This window comes from Panthera leo, chromosome D2, assembly GCF_018350215.1.
Source record: "Panthera leo isolate Ple1 chromosome D2, P.leo_Ple1_pat1.1, whole genome shotgun sequence".
Taxonomy (NCBI): Eukaryota; Metazoa; Chordata; class Mammalia; order Carnivora; family Felidae; genus Panthera; species Panthera leo.
The window spans coordinates 22,918,055-22,927,566 of record NC_056689.1 but is presented as its reverse complement, the minus strand read 5'-3'; the positions used below and the strand labels follow the sequence as shown (position 1 = coordinate 22,927,566).

General features: G+C 38.4%; 1 long non-coding RNA gene across 1 annotated transcript; it reads left to right on the top strand.

Moving 5' to 3' along the window:
- Positions 1-4,655: 4,655 nt before the first annotated feature.
- On the top strand, positions 4,656-8,958 carry LOC122201954. The gene is made up of 3 exons (XR_006194394.1): positions 4,656-4,811; positions 6,145-6,272; positions 8,852-8,958. It is a non-coding gene; the product is annotated as an uncharacterized LOC122201954 (long non-coding RNA).
- The last annotated feature ends 554 nt before the right edge of the window (positions 8,959-9,512 follow it).

Below are 9,512 nucleotides of genomic sequence, written 5' to 3'. Positions count from 1 at the left end.
TGGTAATATATGGCAGTAAGCACTGACAGTGAAATGTCCGCTGTCTTCTTACGGTGGGGAAACATGCCTACTCCGCTTTTCATGGTGCCTGTGTTATTGGCTCATTTTAGGTATGAATGAAGTTCTTTAACAAGAAATGAAATATCACTAATGTTATTAATGACATGTTAGTAGTTCAAACAATGTGATTCCTGAGGTCTTCAATCTGTTAACACTTGTGATAGTCTTAAGTAGATCAGGCTGGAAAAATTCCAATTTGTCCTTTAAATGGTTCTGAGATACCACAAAGTTCTGCAGATGGAATTTAGATAACACATCGTATCTTAGCCTTGAATACATTAAAATTGTTAGATGTAGAAAAAGTATAAAATGCATTTTAATTTGTAATTGCCTTCATTCTCTGTTACATATTTAGTTTTAGCCTAGAAAGTATTCCAATAGCTAATCAATTTTGAAATATGTTTAATTTTCTTAACCTTTACCTAATCCTCAAATCTGGTCTCCTCGTTTCAATCAAGGGCCTTAATCTGTTCAAATCATACGTGAGAACATTTTAAAGCCTAATAAAACACGTTTAGGAGATGGCATAGTAAACCTACCATAGTAGTATGCATTCTAGGACTAACTATGGAGGGGTAATGGTTTCCAGTAAACAGTTGGTACAATTTTGACATTGTTCACTACCTGCAACTTGTCTTCAAGACTCTATACTCTCCATATACTCTATGCTCCAGGCCTGGGTATATCTGTTATCCTCTCTTCAATTATTCCCTTCATAGTGGACCCTTATGCTCTTCAAATGAAAACATCAAGCCTCTTTTCCAAATCAGAAAATACTCTCTTTTCCTAATCCAGAGACCTCTTTAAGATAGTTTTAAAACTTGTTCTTTTTCTCCCTGATCAATTTATTGAAAGAGTAGGATCTTACTCTTATCTCTCTTTAAACCACTCCATGCCCTTACTTCCTTTACTCTCCTCAAGCTGTCCCCTCAAGGGCTACCATTGGGCTCTGTCTTCCTTGGTGTGTGGGTATTCTCTGTTTGCCCTTTGTATATACTCTTTTCTTTCCCCAGTTGGTCTTGTGCCCTGGAAGTCTGACCATTATGGATTGCAATAGCTGGATTTACTACATCCTTTGCCCTCTGACTTGTGGTTCAATTTGGCCAGTGGAAACACCAGCAGGAGGTTAGAGGGGGGAAGAGTGAGGTGAGGGTCATTTATTATCCCCTATTTTTTCCCTGTAGGATTGTAGGTTGGAGGTAGTACGTTCCTACATGAAAGGACGTCAAGACCACAGCCCATCCCTTAGCTTCTCCAGAGCTACAGCTCTCTCTGGGTTTTAGTAATGAGCTCCCCTTGCCCCTCAGGCCTAGGAGAAGTGATGCCTCCATCCTGCTGCCAGCCCCAGGGTTCTTCCCCATCCCTTGCTTGCTTCCCTTATGTCTTCTGCCCACATGTTTATAAATAGCTCCTTTACTAAACTTTCCTCAGTTCCCACCTTTTGCCATCTGTTTCCCGCTGGTATCTTCACTGATATCAGCAAAAATTAACTCCAGAACATTTAACACAGAAGACTAAAGCCTGGCTTGCTCAACACCATTGTTGTCCACCACTTAGTTGTTTCCAAGTGAGCAGTGTCATCTATAAGAAATCTCAAACAATTATTTAGGTAGGACTGCAACCCACCCTCACCCATTCTCTGCCTGAAGGAGCTACACCCAAGTTCGACTACCCTCAGGATTGATGACAAGCAGGGGAGAATTGTAACTACCCATGGACCTGTGTCATCTATGTCCTAAGCGGCTGTCCGTCTCAGCAGCATGTAAACTCCTCGTGTCCTGCTCTCTCCACGAATGATAGGAAGCGTGGGGGAGGAGTAGTACCTTCTTCTTCTCTTCATGCTGATCCTGGCATTGGAGGTTTGACCTTTCCCAATAAAACCTCCCATGCCACGTGCTATGGCATTCATCTGGAATCCAGGAGAGGCACACCAGGCAGGGGAGTGTGCTTGTGAGAATGCATGTGGTTCACAGATTCACTCATTGCAGCACATTTAGACTTATAATCTGTACTTGCACACAAATCCTATTAATTATTTTCATTTACAAATTGTTTTTTTATGGCAGTATTTATGTTAGTAGTTTCATCATTCCTTTTATGCTTCAGTGAACTACTTTTGAAGCATCAATCCGTAATGGTGGACTGGTAATCTAATGCAAAAAAATCAAGTTAAACCTAGACAATGACAGACATAGTAAGCGAAATGCCCATGCTTTAGCTGACAGAAACTGTACCCTGTTTCCAGAATGTTGGCCAAGGCAGCCTGACCCAAATTCATAAAGTACAAACAGAATCTCTAAACACATGATTTGAGTTAGCCATAAAGAATTTTTTTAAAAATCGAGATTCATCCCCTATTTTACATTTGTAAAATCTGTATGATCCAAATAGTTGCATTGATGTTTTTCCCTTCTAAAACTGCCGAAAGGTGACGGGGTGCCACTTAATTATTGGCAGGGGGTTCCATTACTCGTTCAATGCATTTTTGAGAAGACTTATCCTGAGGGATTCTAGGAAGTGCCTTGACTGGGCAGGCAAGCATTGCCTCCTTCTCTGCACTACCTCCCACCCCATCCTACTTTTAAATATAGCAAGTCTAATTTTACCTGTTTTACATAATAGCTGTCTTATAAATTTTGTTAGAAGGAAGGATTGCAGGCCTGAAAAAGTTTGAAAGCCACTAGGTAATCTCTAAGGAATCTTCATCTCTGAAAATTCTATTACAATATAAGTTCCCAAAGTATTCTTTGTCTAAAATGTTCATTTTGGCAAATAGACAATATTACTGTCATCAAACACTTTTGATGTATATTCATATTTATGATTTTAAGACAGTAAAATAACATGCATGATCTCATTTAATCATCAGGATCTACTATGACAGTATTCTACACAGCATTGCTTTTGATAAAGGAAATTATTTCACAGGAAAAGAAGCATGGCAGTGGGCCCACACTCATTGGTCTTAACAATGTTCCTCCTCATCCTCAAGTAGAGGGTTTGATGGAACAGTGGAACTCAGTTACTGAGTTTGAAGATACCAACTAGGTGTCAGTAGCTGGCAGGGCTAAGGTATCCTCCAGAAGGATATATATGCTCTGAATGAGCATCCAGTACATTGTGTTATTCCTTCCATAGCTAGGATTCATGCGAACAGGAATCTAAGAGTGGAAATGATAGTGAGAACATTCACTATTACTGCCGTAATAATCCACTGGTAACATTTTCACTTCCTGTTCCCATGACCTTCTGCTCTGCTGGCCCCCAGGGTCTTAGTTCCAGAGGGAGGAATGCTTCTACCAGGAGACAAAACAATGATCCCATTAAACGAAAGTTAAAACTGCCACCTGACCACTGTGAGCTTCTCATGGCCCTAAATCAACAGGCAAAAGAGGAGTTACAGTGTTGGCTGGAGTCTCTGATACTTAACACCAATGGGAAATGGGGTTTCTTCTGTACCATCGAGGTAAAGAAAAGTATGTCAAGTATACAGGAGACCCCTAAGTCCTCTCTTAGTATTATCATGCCCTGTGATTAAGGTCAATGGAAAACTACAACGAGCCTACGCAGGCAGGGCTACTAATGGCTCAGTCTCTTCAAGAATGAAGGGTCAGGTTACCACACCAGGTAAAGAACCATGACCCAGCTAAGTTACTTGCTGAAGGCAAAGGGAATACATACTGACTTAGTGGAAGAAGGTGGTTATAAATGCCAACTATGACCAAGGGTTAGTTTCAGAAATAAAGACTGTAACTGTCATGAGTATTTTCTCCTTACTTTGTTATGAATATGTTTGTGTATGTGTGTTTTCTTTCCTCTCTTATGTAACATAAGATGTGTTCACTTTAATACATCATAGTATTTATGTATTATTAATTTTACCTCAGGGTATTGAAGTGACAGGAAATCAAGGAGAAGACTAAACATCACTCCAGGGCTTTACCTTATTTTCTAGAGAAGGGGTTGGTGCATTTTCACCAACGCAGGATAGTTGTATCATGTTAAACAGAATTATGACCATGTTATTTTCTTTATTTGGAGGTTAAGTATGGTTTAAGGAGATGCATACAGGTGCCAGCTGACAAGGGGTGAACTTACCATGGCTAATTTTATGGACTACTTGACTAGGCCACAGAGTGCCCAGATATTTGGCTGAGCATTATTTCTGAGTGTGTCTGTGAGGGTATTTCTGAATGGGATTACATCTGAATCAGTAGACTGAAAAAGGTAGATTGTCTTTTCTAATGTGGTGGCATCATCCAATCCCAAGAGGGCCTGAATAGAACTAAAAGGTGGAGGAAGAAAAGAATTTGCTTTCTCTTCCTGGCTGTTGAGCTGAAACGGTCTTTGTTTGCCCTCAGACTCAGAGGAGGAGTGACACTATTGGCCTCCCTGGTTGTGAGGCTTTTGGACTTGGACTCCACCTCTGGCTTTCCTAGGCCTCCAGCAGCTTGTGGACATCTCAGTGTCCATAGCCATGTGAGGTGCTTCTTTATGATACGTCTCTCTCTCTGTATGTATATGTATATATCCCATCAATTCTGTTTCTCTGGAGAACCCTAATACAGTGGTATTATTTTGTTTTACAGATGCGGACACAGAATCTCAGAGAGCCGACTGACCCTGTGTCTTGTGGCTGAGTATGTAGCAGGCAGGCCCAAGTATGAGCGAGGTGCTGTGACTGCACAGCTCACTTGCTCTGCTCCACTGCATCACATTACTTCAGCTGTTCTGTGTACTCCAGAGCCGGGGTAGGTTGGTGAGGTTTTCCACTGGAAACTTTCCACCTTCCCCTCAATGTCTTCCTCTCATCCCCACCCTGCTTCCTCAGTGCCTTCACAATAATTGCTAATTCATTTAGTGTTTTACTCTTAGTAGGTTATCAGCCAAGGCCTATCTATAGTGACAACTAAAGTATGAGGTGTTATGACAGCATCTACTAAGGTATCTTTGTATTTTACTAGGAGACTCTTAAAGATGGAAAATTCTTTTGTAGCTCAAAAGCATGCAGTTTTAATAGAGGATTGCCAAATTATGGGGTTTATATTTTGGAAACAGAAGGTCTCTTCTGGTGTCTTCTTAGACCTCACCTTAGAGACAGCTTAATTCCACTTATTGGTGTCATAAGATGTTGTGATTTCTTCTCTACTCCACAGCAGCTGCTGCAATGCTCTGGTAAGCATTCAATTAATAGGTAGAGCAGGTTGATGAAAAAGTAAATGAATCAATGTAGCTATGGTGATGCTTGATTCTAATACAATAGATGGTATAATTTTAATTTTTTTTAACGTTTATTTATTTTTGAGACAGAGAGAGATAGAGCATGAACGGGGGAGGGTCAGAGAGAGAGAGGGAGGCACAGAATCTGAAACAGGCTCCAGGCTCTGAGCTGTCAGCACAGAGCCCGACACAGGGCTCGAACTCACAAACCGTGAGATCATGACCTGAGCCGAAGTCGGACGCTTAACCGACTGAGCCACCCAGGTGCCCTGATGGTATAATTTTAAACATTAATTTTCTATTTCACCAAAGGGCTCAAGTGTGTCCTTTCAGATGAAACACATTTTTGTGTGCCTCCAAGCTGGACTAAGCATTTCCACTACAGGCATTCATGATGCCATCATGCAACTTTTGGAGGAGTACACTAAAGTATCACAGAATTTACTAGGCCACTTAATATTTTATTTTATAATAATAGAAGTCATTAGCTTTTTTTGAAAGAGCTGATTGTCTATATGTGTTGGGAAGCTAGTCGTGTAAAGAGTATGAGAAGATTATATGTGGTAGTTCCCAAACTCTATACCATAGCCAATTTGAAACTTATGGTTGACTTCTATCTTGTTAATGTGATAAAAGTATCACCACATGCCCATTATGGTGCCACCTCATAGTCACAAGTATCCCAGTAGACATAGGTTGTGTATAAGGTGGTACATTACTGTTCTCTCTGGGATGGATAGAAAAGGGCCTGTTTTTCCATGGACTCCTGGAAAAATTCTTTCTACTCTTCTCCAGCAGCAGCAGGTACTAGGCTCTACTTGGAGTGGCAAGCCACTGTAGACTTTAACTCTCCTCTTTGCCTAGGGAGTCTTCTCTTCCCTACTGAAACCTAGGTGGGGGTGCCCATGAAACTGGCTTTGGTTGTATCCATTCATGGAAAGACAAACTCACTACGAGGAACTCACTCACTCCTGCTTCTAACTCCACCTCCAGTAAGTAGTGCTTAATTATATGATTATATTGAGTGTTAAGAACTGAAAATGGAGTAAAAGAAATTTTCTCTACAATTTAAGACAGTTTAAAACTGTTGATAATGTGGCCTGAGGCATTTTCTTATCATTCATTCATCCATTTGTTCCACAAAATTTTATTGACTACTGACTAGGCGGCAGGCACTATTGTAAGCATTTAGTGAAAGCCTTATTTCCTATCAGAAATTCCACTCTAGTGAGTTAATAAACCTAGATTCTATTTCAAATATAAGAACCCATTAATTAGCATTTTGGAAGGCTTTTTGTCTATGTGAGTCTGAGAAGTTAAGATCTTTAAAGAGTCTGATATATGTGATGCTTCTTTCTCTGGAAATCATATCCTACTGTCTGTTAGTTCATGGTTTGTTAGAAAGTAGTAAGTGCTATGGAAAAAAATAGAGCAGAGGGAAAGGGGATCTGAAGGGTGGGGTTCGGAGAATCTGGGCACATTGCAGTTTTAACTGAGCAAAGTTTATCATCACCATTATCATAACTAGCATTCTAACTACTTTCTGCACATTACCTCATTTAAATCTCACAACAGATGTGGTCACTGAAGCTTAAAGAAATTACTTATTTACTCAGGATTACACAGCTATTTAGTAAAAATGATAGAAGTTAAACTCAGGACTATCTGATTAAGAGCCTAAATTATACTATATTGTGTTGTGTCTCAGGACAGTGGTTTAGAAGTTGCACTGAAATTTGATGTGACATTAATTTTTCAAAGCAGCTATTATTAGCCATCTCTTTAAAACTATGTGTAAAACCATGTGTTCCCATATACAAAAATCCACATGCTTACCGATTGGAGGACCTTGACCTCTTTCTTAAAATTGGGCTAGGAACTTTTTGCATGCATGCATGCACACTTTTTTCCTCTGAGCACACATTTGAACACTGTATAAATGTTTCATTGGTTAGGCATGTGTAAATTGGCATGATTTTTAAAAAAATCAGGTCTTGGCATGTCTGTTCAACATAAAACGATGAAATAGCTCATGTGTAGCACAGGGTCGGATCAGGAATGTCTGCTGGGTACATGTTCTCACCATTACGGAATTGTTGACAATTCATTAACAAGAGAACCCATAACATGTTTACATAATGTGGTATGAAAGGTAATTTACTGTTTGTTAGGTTTAGATGCTTTTTGCCTGACTTATATTTGAGAAAAGCTGAGATATAATTAGTGACTAAACCTAGATTTTATCGTAAGTTCTGAATTGCTTAAAATATCTTGAGACTACGGGGAAGCTCTGTTTTTTGTTTGTTTGCTTTTTTATCCTACCATTTGCAATTATTTATGTAGATCAAGGTTTTGTTTTTGTTTTAACACTATGAAACCAAGCCAGAATATTGGAATAAATTTAATATTGAGACTGACATGGCTGGAACAGTCTTATTATGCTAATTTTTATACTTATAAATGAATATATGCTATAATCAGCAAATAAATGTTTATAGTTATAATAATGCCATGTTAATATAGACTATAGGCAGTATGTATATGTAAATTATATAACATTTTCATCTATTTACATATTAAGCCTTAATTTTAAAAATATCAGGGGGAAGGGTAGAGTTTGAAATTCATTGATGTAAACATGTTAGTGATTAAAAGATGGCAACTACCTAGGAAATTAGGACATAACCTATATTGTGCCCATAGCTGCCCAAATGAAACTAGAAAATATTACTCCTTTTGTGAATATAAATAGTCCAGTGATCAAAACAGTTTTTTTCCCCCTCTCACCTATGTTAATCTATATAACTATACCATTAAGGAAGTGGAATAGTGCAAAAACTTTCATAATTTCATTACTTAGTCATTGATGTTAGGTGAGTGAACTTGGAGGGACATTATTGTTGGGATGTTGGGGGCAAAGGAACAATTCATTTGAATTTAAGATGGCCACTGTTATGTCAACAGACCTCTATAATGTTACCCCATCATACCTCAACTCACTAGCAGACTTTCATCTAAAGTTTACCTTCTTATCTAGGTGGAATATAAGCTGGTTATTGCCAGTAACATGAGAAGTGGGCATTCATAATATCATTTCCATAATTATTACTTTGGTCACTAGAATGAATTGTCTACAGTGGTTGATTAATAAGTTTAAAATGGTTTCATTTATGTGGAAACCATGCCTTAATGTGGAAAAATCAAGACACAAAATATGTAACCAAAACTTATGTTGTTTAAAAAAAACCTTATTTTGTTTTGAACTAGTGGATGTATTGAAATGGATGTGAGATAGTAAGAAAAAGAAAAATTTACCCCCCTGCCCCCAGCAGGAAACTAGATAAAAGTATATATGGGTACATCTCAAAAGAAGAAATATTAATGAAAAGAAACACATGAAAGAGGTTCAACCTCCCTAATGATGAAAGAAATACCAATTAAAGCAATTGTAGCAGGCCTTGCTTATCAAGATTCACAAATGCGTGGGACAGGAAACACTCTCAGTCAGGTACAGGGGTCTCCTCTTACTTGTCGTTTCACTTTCTGTGGCTTCAATTACCCTCCATCACAGCAGATGATCCTCCTTCTGACATACTGTCAGAAGGTCATTAGTAGCCTGATGCTATGTCACATGCCTACGTCATCCACCTGCTTTGTCTTATCATACAGGGATTATATCATCTCACATCATCACAAAAAGGGTGAGTACAGTACAAGTTTTTTTTGAAAGATCACTTCACATAACTTTTATTACAGTGTATGGTTATAGTTGTTCTATTTTATTATTAGTTATTAATCTCTTACTGTGCCTAATTTATAAATTAAACTTTATTATAGGTATGTCTATATAGGAAAAACATCGTATATATAGGGTTTAGTACTATTCCCTGTCTCAGGCATCCACTGGTGGTCTTAGAATGTATTCCCCATGGATAAGGCAGCCTTACCCCCATGGGTAAGGCAGCGAAATACTGTATTTCTTATGGACATGTGAATTAATACAATTTCTGGAAGTTCGTGTGAAAATACACATAAAAACATAAGGGTTTGCTTACTCCCTAACTTGGATATTACATCTCTATTAATGTATTCTAAGGACATAAACATAAATGTCTACAAATATCATCTGTAGTTTGTGATGTAACATTGTTTATAATCAGGGAGATAAATAATGCAATGTCTAATAATGGGAGAAGATAAAATAAATCCGTTTAGATTCATGAAATGAAATT